Here is an 18,351-nt window from a genome sequence, read left to right on the forward strand (position 1 = left end):
CTAGCTAGTAACATTTACAAGCGCCAAAACGGCATTTATTGTTTGAATTTCGTAATAAAAGTGACAGAATCTGAGAGCTGAGATTTTTTTTAAATATCAAAACTCAAAAGTAAGTTAACCTTTTCTGTCTAGTCTGTCGGTTTCCGGCGCTAATTTTGGCTAACGTAGACTCGCTGTTTTTGCTGATGCTGAATGTCTTTAGCACACAATACATTCATTACAAGTTTAATTTTAAGTTAAACGTGTGTTTAAACTACACCTGGGGAAACTCACTTCACCTTCAGGGGCTCTGGGGCAGCTCAGTCTCTCCAGTGGGTTTGTTGGGCTTTGCACCGCTGCAGACTCGCTGTGTGTGCGTGTGTGTGTGTGTGTGTGTGAGCCAGACTGAGAGCGAACGAACGCCGCTCTGCATGTTTGAATCAGGGACGTATTTGAGGGGCGGGGCCGCAGGGGAGTAGCCTGACAAGCCAGACCCACATCAAGATGTTTGGTCTGGAAACTCACCATAGACAGGGCTCAGTCCGAGGGGCGGGATAAACGGCTGTCTTTCAAACTCCCTCTGCACGCGATAGGATAGCGGTACACCAACCGGAGCAACGACGGTGAAGGGGAGCTCGCTGACTGATTAAACATTTGGCGTATCCGGTCGGCTAAACTCCGAACACATCTTCCCTTTTTAAGAATGACTTCAGTGCCGCTCTTTGTTCTTTTCTCAGAGAAAAGCTTAACTCCAAGTCTTCCGGAGGCGCGGGCAGAGCTGATTCGAAAGACCGCCGCCGTTCGCCAGTTTCTGTGTTTACTAGAAGACTGTGTTACTAGAAGCACGCAAACGCAACTCGGCCGTCGTCATTATGGCCCCGCCCGCCGACTCTATAGCCTACCTACACGATGTGATTGGGCTGTCCAGATTCTGAGGAATACAGCTCAGATAGGAATTGAGAGTTGCTAGACCACACTTGCGGGCAAATTAAATTTGCTGCCGCTAAGGTGCGTCTAGATTTCTAGGCTAGCAGGGGAGGGGTATTTTATGTATTTTAATGTTAATACATTTTAAATAAAAAATTAACGTTAAATGGTTTACTTTTGGTAAATGCATAGGACATACTGGCAGTTCGGGTTGTTTTTACAAGTAGGACTACGGTTTTTGGAACATCAAGGTTAGGGGGCAGCTGGGGGGGCAGGGCTCTGGAATGGGGGGGGGGGGGCACCTGACCCCCCTTGCCCCCCTGTAGATCCGCCCCTGTGTGTGTGTGTGGATCGTGCAAGGCCAAACCGGCCAAATGAAAGTCTCAAAAACCAAATGGATCAAATAGAAACGACTCGAAAACGCAACTATGATACACTAATGCAAAATAAAACATTATGCATTCACAATAATGTCTCTATTTATACAAACTTTGTTTTGCACATACAAGTTTAAAGGCATTAGTTTGTGGATAGTACAAAGTTCATGGATAATTGTGCGTGCATGTATTAATCATTTTGAGTCTATAAGTGTAAGTAAGTTATTATGTAATGTAAGTTATTACCTGTTCGTGGTCAGTCAATAGCCGCGTGCTGTCCAGGTTAGTATAGAAAGACTAAATGACAGCTTCTGATATATTTGTATAGCGATTTACTTTATTCATCTCCCTTTTGCTGGTGTACACTTGTATAGCCTATTGTGTAACATAGTCCAGTGCGTGTTTAGGGCGGATTTTACAGAAGTGCTGCAGGCATGATTTCAGCATCTGTGCTCACGCTGGCCAGTGGAAAAGTGGCTAAAGAAGGTTTAAAGGCTCTGTCGTTTAAAAGAATAGCACAACGGCGAGCACGTCGAAGAACGGACGAGAGACGAGGCGCGCGCTGCTGAGCCAAATTAAACACTTGGGTGAAGATGACAGAATAAAACTACTGCACACCGTGGTTTTGATTTTTTTATAGTAATAAAGTAATTTAATTCAGTTAGAGAACAGGCCGTTCAAATAAAAACTGAAGTTGTCTGCTAGCCTATATGATCCGAACGAGCGCCGCAGCAGGAGTCAGATCTTGAGCTGACAGAAGATCGCGGAAGATTTGGTTTCAAAGTGAAATGTAAAAGCGCCTAATAAAGAGAGTTTGTCATTGTGTTTTGTTTTTCATTAAGAATAATAGGCTAATTTTAAACCGAAACTAAAATCTGCTTGGCCGCACAGAGCGCACATTTACTGACGAGCTGTCATTCACGGTGTGCGTGCACTGGTGCATTTTTAAGTTTATATGGAAGCATAACTTTCATAGGAATTCATTGAAAGCACTCGCTTTGCATCCACTCCCGTTATTAATGCCTGAGCGGCAGTGCGCATGTTCCTTTCGGTTAGATAGAATAAGTGATTTAAAAGCCCAGATACCGTTATTACCGATGTGGTTACATCACGCTTTGATTAACCGGTGGGAAAATATCCCCACCGTCACATCTCTACTGTACATTCGCGAGATGGATGCGCATTGCTTAGAGTTTATCACAGATAAGGACAAGAACGTAGGCTAATAGTCAAATGTAAATGCAGTCAAATGCAACCTATGAAATAAAATTATATCGATGTCGCAACAATAAGAAAAGAACAAATGCGCATATTGTCATAACTTAGAGTTTACACACAGTTCTGTTGTGTCTATGAACAGAAGCTATTCCCAGATATTGCCAGATAACCACTTTACCTCTACAATACTTATAACAGAATAGGATGGATTGTTTCTGATTCTGTCTGTCATGATTTCTTGCATTGTCTTGAGACAATTCTCTATTGTTAGCCTAGCCCACAGTCATTATGGTTCATCATATCGCCTTCTACTGGATGTAAAATGAGCTACTTCTGAAGTTATTTTGGTGACAGTAACTTAAAAGTAATACAGGAGTAATGTAACGCATTACAATTCTGAGACAGTTATATTGTATACTGAACAAGACTGGTGCGTGCGATCTGTAACTTCACATTCACCATCAGCTTTGGAGAAGAGGATCTTGCCAGCCCCACTCTGGACCCAGATCCTGGCAAACAACCATCCTGCTGCACATGACTGATGAGCCATTACAGAGAGCAGCAACAAAGCTGAGTATGGCCACAGAGCCAGAACTTCTTCATACGTCTGGCCAGGTGTGTAAAGCCTAGTTCAGACTGCACGATTTTCAAACTCGTTGGGTCACTGCTGTTTTCATACTGCATGACTATCTGGGGTATCATTCAGTCACTGCTCTGTTCACACTGCACGATGGATCGGCGTGACACTGCATGACTGTACAGGAGGAACATTCACCAACAACTCTCTCTCCGGTGCGCAAACTACGTTTCCCAACCAAAAACACGTGCGATGTGACAAGTAAAAACCGCAAGATCACACGTGCGTCAGACCGGAGTTCTCGCGTGAGACTTGGAATTGTTATTAAAAATGATAAACTGCACAAAGTTTGCTTCAAATTGTATGTGCGCTGATTAGTGGAGAAAAAGAAAAAATATTATGGCGGAGATAATTGTTGGAGAGACAAAGAGAGGAAGGATTGTGTTCTGCAAAGAGAGTTTGAGGAAGTGAGTCGAGTGAGTTTTGTAATGTGCTGTTGCTGCGGCTGGATGTGCAAACGTTTAGGCTTAGTTTCTGTTTGATAGAACTGTAAATATATCTATCTAAATACAGATTATCTGCTCTATAACTCCTCCCTGAACCTCCCGCTGCCCTGTATCTCACTCTTTCATTGGCTGTCTGTCATTTCCGATGTCATTTTCAGTCAAAACTCATTCAACAATTCAACTTCTTATACTAAACCGAACCTGAACCCTAACATCTAACCTTAACCTACCAGTCTACTGATAGTCTACTAATACTCTAATGATAGTCAGTTGACATGTAGTTTAGTTCATGTACACAATATACTGATTCACGATTTAGGAAGCTGATTGAGACGCACCCATAGAGTTGCCACAGTCATTGAGTAATTTCTGTGCATAAAAAAGTATGTACAAAGAGGTTATAAACTTCGTATTTGATTCTTGTTCAAAGTGATATAACATAAGAAAGGGAGAACATTTAAATTTCTCCCAATTAAACACGAGTCATTTTACATTAGTGTTCAACTGGGTTTTGTCTTACAGACAATTATTTTATTTTATTTGTACTGGTATTTCCCTTTATCTTGTGTAGAAGCCCTGTCAAAGTGGTTTGGGTTGTGGCAGATTTAATGAATCTGTTTAAATTAACCTATTTTTGTCTTTCAGGGAATTTCTAAAATGATCAAATCTAATTATGCATTATCTTGGGTTTGGAGGAGGTCTCAGCTTCAGTGGCTGCCTTTCCTATTTATAGTTCCAAGTGTGTAATGTCAGATTCAAGCCTTCTCTTTTTTTCTCTTCGTTCCTCTTCTTGATCACAGCATTTGATTTTCTTGGCTCTCTCTTCTCTCTGATCTGAACTTTCTTAACCCCTCTAACACTTCAGACATAATCACAGATCAATTCAAATAAATGGGATCATGTTTGAATCTCAGTCTTAGTCGGATACTTTTGTAGATAACCTTGCACATGCTTGCTACACAGACAAAGAAATGCACCTTTGCAGGGAGTAGTGGATTGTCACAAGCTTATTTCACTACTGTGAAGGATTTACACTTTGGAATGGTAAATTTGTTGTCTGCTTCTACTGCTTTCACAAAGGTTCTTAGATGAGGCAACACCTCAGAAATACCGTTGAAGCAAACGCAACATTTTCCACCCATATGTAAGAGCAGAACTTCTTTGGAAGCAGTGATTAACCAGATATTGTGACATAATCATTCCTTCTTGCAGGTATACTGTAAAACATAAAAATTGCCAAATTGTTTCAAGGAAGGCATTTCGAAATGCATTGTGTACACTATGAAAAGAACATGACTCAATATCAGACAGTTGTTTTTCTGTTCATTCAGCCAATACGTTGATCTAAAAATCCTGGTAGAATTTATGGTTTACATTGGGCCCATCTATCGATATCTGAAGAAGATTTCTCAAATCAAGCTCTTCTGACAAGTGGTTGAACTGTTTTAGACAGTTCTCTGCCTTACCATGCCCCATGAAGGCAAATTAACCATGAAAAATGTCATCTTTTCACCACAAGCAAACAATTTTGTCTGGAATGTCTGGAAACATTAGCTGGAAAAATGTGGAATTATCCTCAAAACTATTGTTAGAATAATGGAATGTAACACTCTTTAGAGTCCAAATAATTCGGCCCACCAATTATCATTGTTTTGGACCCAAGAATTTAGGTCTCCTGATGCACCCCCTGTTGCACAAGGTTTGAGGGTTCTGCAAAAATTACACCAAATGTATTCAGTCATGGCTATCTAAGCATGCAGTGTTGGTTGTAATAGTTAAGTAATTATTTTGATGCATTCTAATAACTTGCACAAAAACTATTGTTTATATTGTAAGAATTGTTTATAAACCACTTATATAGTTATAAGGTATCCAAAATACAGTATACAACTTATTACATAATGTACATTGAAGTTAGGTTGAGCAGAACAAAGTTTAAATGTTGTAGAAAAAAAAGGAAAACTTTTAACAGTGACATCCCAGATAAGTTCTCTTTATATAAATAGAACTTTTGGTTTGGAGAATGTTTTAAAACGCACTTTAAGCACCTTGTACAAACCATGTATACCACGCTATTATGCAATTATGACAATATGACATGTTTTTGGTGAGTTTATAATGTAATACATTTCTCAAAATGTAAAAATTGCTATTACAATTATGAGCTCAAGATTTTATTATGTTTTGAGAAAGTACATTATCAGCTGCTACAAACCTACAAATATTGTAACTCTAAAAATCCCATGGGTGTCCAATTTAGGATGTATTTAAAGATTTGAGCATACATACTTTCAGGATGAAACCCATGATGCACCCTGTGGTGTATCAGTTAATTTTGATGAGCTTCATTTCTGCAGCGATCCAGATACTGATTAATCCAAGATAACTTCCTGCTGTAATTAAACATACTATATGCTATAAATCTGACAGTACAGTTGGATGACATCATGATTTATTACCATTATTAAAGATCTCAAAACTAAGATACAATAACCCTTTTGTGCTTCTATGGTGCCACCCACAGACTGCACACACTGTAATATCTTAAAACAACTTGACTACTAGACAAAATAATTCAATATTCTTATTTCGCACAACAGAGCAAGCTAGTTAGGCCTCAGTTGTGCTGCTAACTAAATGAAAAAAACACACATTTTTATATTGTCATCATTTGAACTACTTTGAAACTAAATACTTGTTACATGCTATTTATACTTATACTTAGCGCACCTCAGTGTGTTGTAGTATATTATAAAACAGTGTGCAAAAATCTGCACAATCCCATCTGAGGAATATGTCCTTTATAGTGAAACAATCAGTTATTTAAAAATATTAATAATTGTATATAGTAATCACAAATGCTCAAATTCGTTGTTGTGCTTTTTCATGAAGTCATCACGTCGGAAAGGTCACACTTGTGACCTAGGTCTATCTCAAATTCTTGTCACATGTCTGTCTTGTCTTGTGTAGCTCATGTTTTGTATTTTGTATTTCTGGCCATGTATTTCTGGTTGTGTTTGTCATGCCTATTTACCCCGCCCATCTTGTTATCTGATTGATTAATTTGCCCCACCTGTTCTCCCTCATTACCTGCCTTATTTGTTACTTAGTTACCTGGTTCGTTGTTTTCTGTTACCTGTCTTTACTTCCTGTTTGCTTAATGTTCATGCTCCATGTGTTTAGTTTTAGTCATGTTTGGTTTTCCCCCTCATACATTTTCTGTTTTTGTTTTATTTTACTTTAATAAAACCACATATTCTTAATGCACTTGAGTCCTCGCTCCATCATCTCAATCCAACCCTGACAGTTCTCCTCCAACTTTAAATTTGTCCAACATTGTTGTTTTACCTTTATTATTTAAAGAGTTTGATTCAGTCTTTGCACACTCATTTTAACACTGGGTCGGTACTTCTACCAACGTTACAGCCACAGTCTTTCTGAAGTGATGACGTCATATGTCGTGAAGAAGCACAACAAAAGTCGAACATTTGGGGTTAAAAAGTAAATGACAACTGGTTTGGCTAGATAAGATATTCCTCGGCTGGGATCATGCAGAGCCTCTAAACTGCTTTGATTTGGACGTTCAACCCATTGGTTGCAATTGAAGTCCTGGATTATTTTCCTCAAAAAACGTCATAACTTTTCGACTGAGAAACAAAATACATGAACATCTTGGATGAGATGGGGGTGAGTAAATTATCAGAAAATTTGAACTTGAACTAATCCTTAAAATATAGAGCTGTTTTATAGAGCCTCCTTTAAAGGAGTGAGCAAAGTTACCACTAATATTTTGATATTTAAAATAATATTATTTTAAATATCTGGGGGATGCTGTTTCAGGCATACTGACTATTTTACAATGTTAAAGACTTGGATTCCCATGCTAAACATGGACAAAGTTTTTTTATTTTTGTTTTTTAAGTTGGACGTTTGATGGAGTATTTCTGTGCCAAAAATACCCCTTCCGGTTTTTCAGAAGTTCCAGAACGTTTTTTCCGAGTATGGGTCTGTCTGACGTCAGATAAGGCACAATGTCCTTGTACGGGCCAAAGCGACTTCTCCCAGAAAAACACACACACGCGACTCGCGAAGAGAGCAAACACTCGCCGGCTGCGCGCTGCAGTCACGGGACTTCACCAAATCAACAATGTCACCAAAGAGGTGTGTTTTTGGTTGTTAGGGCAAGACAACCCTGCACAGCTTCCCAAAGAACCCAGCCTTAATAAGAATGGTGGATGAAGTTTGTTTTTCCGGAGCAGCAACGGAGTTGTGAAAGTGTTTTTGTTTTTTCCCTGCATTTTGGTGACAATAGTTTATAAACAAGGCCCAGTTCAACTCCGGATTTGTAGCTCGTCTAATCCTGAAAGATGGAGCGGTTCCAGCGATTAAGGTTCACGGCTGTGTGTTTGAAGCAGGCGGTGAGTAAAACTGCTTCAAATGTCTTTGTTTTGTTTGGTATCGACTCAGGTAATTAGGTATTTATTAAAATGTGCTACTATTCCATTGTTTTTGAAAAAAAAAAAAGAAGAAAAAAAGAAAAGAAAAAAAAAACATTCTGCTTGCTACTGTTAACATTAAATTGCATACAATAGCCCATAAAACAAATGATGCCCTCATAAACCACGAGTAAACACACGCAAATGTTGTAAAACTCGTTTTAGGAACGTTTAGCACGTTTAAGGAAGTCACAGATTTCAGACGTTCTCAACGCAAGCTGCACGCACTCGTGATTCATTAGCTCTGCCCACACGATATGCCTCCAGCCACTCGTTTTTTTTCCGGAAAGGCTTGGCAAAGCATATATTTCTTTTATAAATATAATAAAACTAAAGACTTTTCTAAAAGATGAAGGAACAACATCAACAAATACCAAGAGTGGAACCTTAGGAACCTCAGGGGTTTTCCACAGAGAACGAGTCTTTGCATAACATTTGACTCGTACAGGGTTACCGGTGATAGTATTGGTCTGTTCAGGGCGCTAAAGCAGCAAACTGGCAGAGACCACCCAAACTAAGAGAAGGGAACATTTGCTTTTGAAAGAAGATGTCCTGTCAGTGACTGAATCTGAATCTCCTGAATCATCAGAGGTGGAAGGGTATGTGGATATGCTCCAGAGCCCAGAAAGAAATCAGGCAAACAATGCACAGGAGTTAACACTCTCAGGGAAGTCTCTGCTCTTGAATCACCAGAGAAATAGCTGCAATATGCACTGGTCTAACCCACGTCAGGCTGAGGACAGCTCCATACCAGAAAGCTTTCCCGCCAAAGCAAACTTTAAAGTCATATCTACGGACACAATCCTCAAACTGATTTTGTCAGAAAGCCTGTATAAGCCATATTTTTTTCAGGATGGGGATTTTATGTAATGACCGCTACTGCCAAAATGACGTTTATTTAACAAAATTCGGGAGGAGCACATTGAGGTTGTAAGCATCCAAAATAATCAAATATATTTGATATTTGACTTTGAACAAAGACATTTGTTTTACTGTGTTCCACCCTCCTCTCTCTTATCAGTGGGGCTGTTTGGGATTCCTAAAGACAAAGAGATGTTGAGGGCCTGTAGGCCAAATGTGTGCCACACCTGTAGTACAGTGGGGGAAGTTTGGTCTGATTGGTCAGTTTGAATGTCTCAGGGTTTCAGTCACATGGTCAAGGGATAGATAAAAGAAGATTGCAACTTTTGCTCTGGGTTTTTTTCTCTGACGGTCTTTTTCTCTGGCTGTCGCTTCTAGGGGCCTTCTTTGGCTCTTCTCTTTGCCCTCTTTATTTCTCTGGCGGTCTCTTCTAGGGGCCTTCTCTTTGCTCTCTTCTCTTGGACTCTTTCTATCTTTCTCTCTGTCTCTGTCTCTCTCTCTCTCTCTCTCTCTCTCTCTCTCACTTTCTGTCTCTCAGGTAACATTCTATACATGCTGGGTACAATTAATGGTATAAGTTTTATCATCTCATTTATCTATTTTGTAATTATTTTAGGTGTAACCATAGCCAGATTTTGTCATTAAATTCTTTCAATTATAAATGATTTGCTAACTAGTTTTGATTTGGTATTGACTTTGAAGTGTTACCTATTGCAATACAATATAGTCACATTAAAGCAACGCTCTCCCACATATTTTGCTATTGTAACTGCGCTTATTTCCGTCGTTGGTATAAGTTGCAGTGGGTGGTTATAGACAAGAAACGTACAGTTTTCTACCATCACGCTGATAACGTTTCTTTAGTCATTCGGCAACCCTGCAGTCTGAACCACTGTAGGCGATCCACCCTTACAGATGGCGCCGAAACCCGGGATCCCTTGCAGTGAATTTTCTGAAATTCATCAGAATGAGGACATTTTTCCACAATTGATCTTGTGTATGGATTAAAGCTGGCCTTCTGACTAAGGAATGGGTAAGTCTGTTTTCATTGTTTATGAATTGCATGAAACAGAACTTCATCCAAGAAGAAGGTTTTAAACAGCTGTAATAGTCCCATTACTGTACAATCAGAATATAACCTCGGGATGGAAGGGAAAATTTCTAATAACAGTGACGTATTGTTTGCTTTATGGAGTGAAAAAGTTGAGCCTACCTTGTCCAAACTTAAGAAAGAGGATATTGGAATTAACAGTTCATTGATGAAATGCTTAGATGGTGGGACATAATTGGCAAACACCAAAAGAAATCAAAACGTGGTGAAATGATTGAACCTTTAAACTTCATTAGTTTTACAAGGCTACATGAGGATGTGACACCATTTCTATTATCAAGTCTAGAGGCTAAATAGGCTAGAGGCTAAATGTAAAGAAGTGCATTCTAAAAATGCTGAAGCAGAAAAGTCTGAGGCGAAGATTCAAGATCTTCAAGCACAGCTAGATAAATTACTAGCTGAGCAGTTAGCCCTGACTGAGAAGTGTAAAAATCACAAGGAGAGCATTGCAGATCTAAAGGCTAAGCTAATAGCTAAAAAGTCCATGCCTCCCAAAATGCTTAAGAGCGATGGGACTAAAAACCATGTTCACTTCTTAGATGAGGTGACTTGCTCTAATGAATCTGAAACGTTAAGTTCAGAAAATGCATGTGCAACTCAAGGAAGTGTGCCTATTTCAGTTCTTAAGGTGATGCAGCACCGCAATAGCGCAGAGTCATGTACCAGTACGCTTCGTGTTCAGGCATTAGAAAGTCATGAAAATCCTCAAACTCCAGGAGAACATAGCAGACAAACCTATGGCAAAGAGAACAGGTTTTGCAGTTCCTGTCAGAAAATAGGCCATTCAGAGGAAACACGCTGGTCACTGGGAAGGGGTCGACCTCCACCTTATTTTCAGAAAAAAAGGAAATTCCTTACTAAGGGCAAAGATAATCACTCATTTGCAGGTAAAACTCTCAGTGAGTTAACTGCATTGTTCATGCAAGGCCTTCACCTATTAACCTCACTGGCTAGTGGGCTAGCAGCCTAATAGAAGTGAGTTTAATATAAACATCCAAATTGCAATGATCCTGTTTGTATTTTCAAATTTGTAATTGTACCAATGCATTGTGCGCATTGAACACATATTATAGTTGTTTGTGTTAATAAATACACATAGACTAGTCAAGTTTATTCTTTAAAACACATGATTGCTTTACTGTAAGTGTTGTATGAAACACTTAGGATAAAGGTTGTAGATGCTATGCATTCTAGACCATGTATCTTGTGAAAGTTGGAATAACTTTAATACTTGAATTGTATCGCAATTTCAAGTTTCATGTGTTTCTATGTTTAATTTGTTTGTCTCCTTAGTTGAAAGCTCTGCTATTTTTCATATAGCTGAAATTAAACCATGTACAGGAGCATAGAATTGCCATTTTGGCTACAGTGTAATTTACAATTGCTTTAACCATGAAAATGCTTTCATCACAGCAGGATTCAGTCACTCTGACTTATGCACTTTATCATGCTCCTTAACACAAACATTGGTGGGGGGAGATGTTGAGCCAACCACACCTCACTCACATTCTCAGCTGGCTGCCTGTTCAACAGGACCAAATTTGCATCACAATTGTAAAATCTCCTCACCATGTTTGGGCATGATTCACACATAGCCACAGCTAAATGCATTCACATAGATTTGATCTTCACTGACAAAGTCAAATCTATATCTGCCTCACAAAAAATTATTTACATCTAGACTGTATTATAACTGTGAATTTCTTCCAGATTTTGTTTGTTTTGTTTTTCTTTAGATTTAATAATCCAGTTAGTTATTATTTGTCTCACCAAGTTAAATATCAAAATTTACGTTAGTATTTCTCATTCTTACCTAAGTGCAAACATTTATTTTATCATTGTATTGTAACAATGCATTTGATTTGAAACATTTCTGAAACATATTTGATTATTTGTATTTTGTCCATTTGACTTGCAACAATGTTTTTGATTTTGAACTTATTTGATTATTTGAATTTTGTCCATTTGTCTTGGAACAATGTTTTAGGACATCCATTCAATTGAATCTCTGTATTTGGTTACACTGAATACTTTGTTGATACTCTTCAAGAAAGAAGGGTTTAAAACCAGCAATGATTGTTGTTTTGTTATAATGCAATTTATTTTTAATGTTTCCAGAAACAATGTAAGAGCTTGTGAGATCTTCTTTTATTCTCAACCTTGACCACTTTATTAAATATATTGATTCAAGGGCTTATTGACAGAGACCATTTTAATCTTCTGACCAATGACAAATGCCATGTATGCTTTTGCTCTTTGTGGTGCTATATGTTCTTTTAATCACAGGATCCCTGCTGGACAAGTTCACATCCTGTGTCCTCAGAAAGAGGGACAAGCGTTTGCTCTAACCTTCAGTGACTGTTCTCTCAAGGTGTGAAGTATTCAATGGACGTTTTGCATATCAAAGAATGATTCAACACCATTTGATGGAACCTTCTCACTCAGGAATGCAATGAAAACAAAGACTGAACTAGCAAACTGCTTTTGCAACATTTCTGGACGACAAGTCTGAAGATGACATCTACACACAACTGGAAGAATGTCTTTGTGGACTGTGTCACCTCTGGACACTTTATGAACGTGGCCAAAGGTGCCATGGGAGGACTGAAAGAATCCAAAATCATCAAAGATATTTGACTTTGAACAAAGACATTTGTTTTACTGTGTTCCACCCCCCTCTCTCTTATCAGTGGGGCTGTTTGGGATTCCTAAAGACAAAGAGATGTTGAGGGCCTGTAGGCCAAATGTCTGCCACACCTGTAGTACAGTGGAGTTTGGTCTGATTGGGCAGTTTGAATGTCTCAGGGTTTCCGTCAAATGGTCAAGGGATAGATAAAAGAAGATTGCAACTTTTGCTCTGGGTTTTTTTCTCTGACGGTCTTTTTCCGTAGTCTCGCTTCTAGGGGCTTTCTTTGGCTCTTCTCTTTGCTCTCTCTTTTTCTCTGGCGGTCTCTTCTAGGGGCCTTCTCTTTGCTCTCTTCTCTTGGTCTCTTTCTATCTTTCTCTCTCTCTCGCTCTCTCTCACACTTTCTATCTCTCGGGTTACATTCTACACATGCTGGGTACAATTAATGGTATAAGTTTTATCATCTAATTTATCTATTTTGTAATTATTTTAAGTGTAACCATAACCAGATTTTGTCATTAAATTCTTTCAATTATAAATAATTTGCTAACTAGTTTTGATTTGGTATTGACTTGGAAGTACTATTGCAATACAATATAGTCACATTAAAGCAACACTCTCCCACATATTTTGCTATTGTAACTGCGCTTATTTCCGTCGTTGGTATAAGTTGCAGTGGGTGGTTATAGACAAGAAATGTACAGTTTTCTACCATCACGCTGATAACGTTTCTTTAGTCGTTAAGCAACCCTGCAGTCAGAACCACTGTAGGCGATCCACCTTTACAAGGTAATTCAACCAATCAGCACAAGAGATGGCCTCTTATTATCGATTATGAGTCTTTTGTATCTGCTGAACCATTGCTGCAATTTGCCCATCCATGAGTAATTCCACCTGTCAACATCATCGAGGCCCCATCCGCAACTCAGGGGTGTCGGCTCCAATCTACCCATGGCAAGACACAGTAAAACTTCCCTTGCCAGTGTCTGAAAGACACAAACCATCTTCCATCTTCCTTCCTTCCATCCACCTTTGTTTCTACCTCCGCTTCAGTCCATCGAACCATCCCTGCCACTGGAAAATTGTCTGTCTGAGGGCTGAGACAAGCCCAAATGATCTCAGTCATCAATTTATAGGATCCCTATAAATTGATATGAATTAGCGTATTGATTTATGATTCAGACCGCCAATGTCACGTGATTTCAGCAGTTTGGCAGTTTGACACGCGATCCGAATCATGAATCAATCCGCTGATTCATGGCTGTTTGAGTCTTTTTTTGAGGTTTGAAAACAAACAGGGAAGAGAAGACAATGCTGAATAAAGTCGTAGTTTTTGCTATTTTTGGACCAAAATTAACTAACTGATGTCCCATATGGACTACTTTGATTATGTTTTATGCCCTTTCTGGACATGGACAGTATAGTGTAAATACACTTGGATACGCTGTCCGACTAAATATAAAATATCTTAAACTGTGTTCTGAAGATGAACAGAGGTCTTACAGGTGTGGAACAACATTAGGGTGAGTCATTAATGATTTTATTTTAGGGTGAACTAACCCTTTAACTTTTAACTGTTCCCCTCAATTGGCTTTGGGAGATTTTACCAAGGCTGCTGGTTTGTGTCATTCTCCAAGGGCTCCATTGCATAATTCCTCTCTTACCTTTATGTCCTGTATCACTCTTACCTTCCTGTATCACAGCAGATACCGTTTCCAATCATTCTTTCCATATCAGTGCAGCAACCACAGCTGCTCAAAAAGGTCTTTCCCAACAAGAAATTCCAAAAATTTCTGGCGCTGGTCATCAGAAACCTTCATCAAAACCAGAAAATGCACATCAAGTCCTAACCAAATTATTTGTTTATTCCAATTTCCTGCAAACCCATCGTTGTCACTCTCCTGTTTCTATTTGCAAGTCCCAATTTGCTTGCAGTATTCAGGCCTATAACCTAATATTGTAATGTTGTAGTATCTTTCACCAGCAATTGCATGCTCCCTGTTCACACCCAGGCTCAGCTTTCAGTTAATTATTTGGGGGGTTAATTTCATATTGTTTTCCGGTTACTGTCTGGCACTTACTTTGCTTTTTGCAGAGTACTCTGGGACCGGGCCAAATTCAGAGCTGAGAACCAGATGCCTATTTCAAAATTTAAACGCTCAGAGCTAAAAACAGGCATAACATCAACCAGACATGTATAACATGGTCTGGATGAACCAGTCTCCAATTCTTAGTTAAATACCATCAGCAAAATATCTCATGTATACCAGAATAATCAAACAAGCGTTTCGGGTAGCATGGGATGATAGTGTTTATGGTCATAATCTGTTCATAATCTTTTTGCACACAGTCAGAGAAAAAAAGAGAGAAGACGGAGAATCCCTGTCTTTCCAATATCCTTATTCCTTGCAGACCCGTAGTCTAAGTGCTGCCTCAGAAAGCGTGAGACCCAAGCCATGAATCTGCTGACTTTCTTCCCTCAAGACAAAAGTAAAATGAGGGCGATGCCTAAACTTGAAACTCCCGATAAATAGTGCATGCACGAACAAGTTGGGACATTTTATTTACAGATCATCCATCATAAGGCATGTGTCACGTCTTATAATCATTCATTTTATTAAAATGTCTCTAAATGGAACGGAGGAATCAATCTTACAGAAATGGAAGAAAGAACAAAAGAAAGTCTAGTCTCAAGCTCCACTTAACCAACTCAAACTGCAATCCCCAAGATCAAAGCCACTGCACCAACTAGGCAGACTCAGGACTCTCATCACTTAAACTCAATAAGAGAGCCAAGTGTGTGAGTCGTCTGCTGTAAAAACAGGGACATGGCATCACTTTCTATACTGAAGAACTGACATTTTTAAAGAATAAATCCTGGTCTAATGATGGTCTTTTACTTATCTAGGATATGTAATGTGTGTGTGTGTGTGTGTGTGTGTGTGTGGGGGGGGGGGTGGCAATCTGATTGGCATGTTTAGACGTGCTTCAGTCCTATAGACTTACAGAGACGTTTGGAATTACATCAGGGCCTACCTAAGGCCCTGTCCACACGAAGCCAGCACTTTCCCAATCCGATCTTTTTTTTCCATCGTTTCAAGAAATATCTGCGTCCACACGAGATTACAAAAATGGACTACAACCGATGTAGTTTGCATGCCAGGCCAGTATGTGGCGCTGTAATTCTGCAAAGGAAATACACTAAAAATGGAGAAGAAGAGTTGTAGCTAGCAGGGGTATAGCAGTGGTCGGAGGTGAGGCAAAATCTCACAATAAAATAACAATAAATACATTTGCTACTTAACAGATGTGTTTTATTAATGCCTACACCTACCCCAACCCAAAACATACCCTTACAGGTATGCAGATACGTTAATTAAATGACGCGATATTGATGTGCGCATGCCCAGTGCCCGTAGTTGTATCCCTTACCTCTTTCATCGTGCTGGATGTAGTGTGATGGCATCACCGTTTCAGAAAATATACGGATTCGCTGTACACACGAAGACGGAAGATGATCGTTTTCAGATTTATCCGCTTTGGGACCCGGTTTCGAAAAATACCGGATGCATGCTTCTAAAACGCCGGATCCGTGTGGACGAAACGCTGATACGGTACAAAATTTATACGTATACAGCTAAACGCGTCTCCTTGTGGACGGGGCCTAAGTCTGTGGGAAAGAAGATTATTGTAACCCATTTTGGAGAAGAAAAAAGTGTTTTATTTCTGCCAACCACAATATGAGTCATTTAAGATAATTAAAAACAACTGATGTTAAGAAATGTTTTGTTCCACCCTAATACTGAGGTAAGCTGCATATTTGCTTTAATGTGCAAACAGAAGAAGAGTATTACTGTGTGTAAATGTGCCACAGGGGTAATTTGTGCCACTTAGATGCAATTAAGTTGCTCATCAGATAAGGAGACGAAGAGATTGAGAGGTGCTATATACTCTATTATATTTCAAAAAGTTTCCTAGCAACTGGGATTAGAAAAAAGAATCTATAACAAAGGACAAGGATACATAAACTGTGTTTGTATGCATGTACCAACTTAAGGAGACATATGCTCCCTTCAAACTTTGGCATGAGGAATTGTGGTAGCTAGATGTAATAAAAGCATGGCTGACCGTATGGGGCTTATGCTCATTTACAATCATTTCTATCATCAAAGGTGCTTACTCCTTGTTTATTTGAGGGAAACAGAGGAAAAAAAATGCTGCTTAAGGCAAGATAAGCTGTTCTACCTTTTATTTTATTATTTGTACATGGTATTAATTTATTCTTGCACTCAATGGACTGGAAACTAGCTAATGTTAGAAAAGCTGCTGATAATGCATAACATTTGTGGATAAATAGTTATGCAATACCTTATTTTAATAAACAATCACAATCAACCGAATCACTCCGGCCGATAGTCAGACATGCTCAACCAACTAAAAGTAAAGATACATTTATTAAGAATACACACAGGGGATTACGAGTATTTCGTCAGGATGTCCATAGGCCAAAATAACAACCAAAACAAACCTAAAAAAGAAACAGGGTTTAGATTTTCCGGAGAAACAAGTTTCAAAATAAATAGCAGGACACCCCTACGCTCTTGTGATGGTTTAAAGGAAATATATGCAAGATTGTAGCCAAAACTGGTACTGCATCACTTTCCCCTCTCCTCCTCCCCCTGACTCGAGGTTGCCAGATAGGCTGCAGGATCGGGAGGAACATTTGTAGATCTGCAGCTGTGGTAACTAGAGCAAACCTGGCAACCCGTATGCCCAAACACTACTGACTTCATGATTGGTCGATAGGTGGAGGGCGGAGCATCAGTTGAGGGCTGCAACAACAACTTTTAAATGATAATATCCTGGCCGGACTATTGTTGTCAGTAATAAGTATTTGAAATTAACACGATTTCTTAATGTCTAGTGACATATCAGGGCCATTGTATGATTCATTGAAATATATTTCTTACATACAGTTCCTTTAACGCTCTCAACCCGTTCGGGGCCAAACCAACAATGAGCTCCGCGTTGAATGCGGACAGCGTCCATTTTTTCAGAGCAAGAATAGAGAGTAGAAAGGGAGAAAGAAAAAACAGGGTAGTACAAGTAGGCTACAACACACAGGTCGTAGCAGTCTGACATTGTTGTCTCAGTCTTTTTCTTGCATTTGCGTGTTTATATCTCCCGGTTCAAACTTTATAATTCGCAATTGTGAGTTTATATCACAGTTCTGAGGGGAAAAGAGTCAGAATTGTGGGATAGAAACAATACCGATGATGCGTTCACACCAGACGCAAATGAAGCGATAAGAGCTAGTGATTTACATGTTAAATCAATGCAAAGACACAAATAGAGGGTCAACTAACGTCACTTTCCCACCTGAACACGCCCCCACCTCAGCCGGGGCTGAGTGGCAGAAGAGCTGCTGTGTGACTGGAGTTAATGGAGGAAAACGCGAGTAGAGCAAACGATTATCAGTGTAAACTAAAGGTTGGGCTCGATATAGTGTTCCTTACAACTTACCACAGATTCAGTGATCCATGGATAATGACATGAAGCCAGGAATCGTGTTTTCCTGACATTTTTATGAGCCTGATTTCGACTGATTTATAACTGTGAGTCATCAAATTTTTTGATTGAATCCTGCAAGTGTATGCGGATGGGTCGGTGTAT

The sequence above is a fragment of the Pseudorasbora parva genome, chromosome 6, assembly GCF_024679245.1.
Source record: "Pseudorasbora parva isolate DD20220531a chromosome 6, ASM2467924v1, whole genome shotgun sequence".
Taxonomy (NCBI): Eukaryota; Metazoa; Chordata; class Actinopteri; order Cypriniformes; family Gobionidae; genus Pseudorasbora; species Pseudorasbora parva.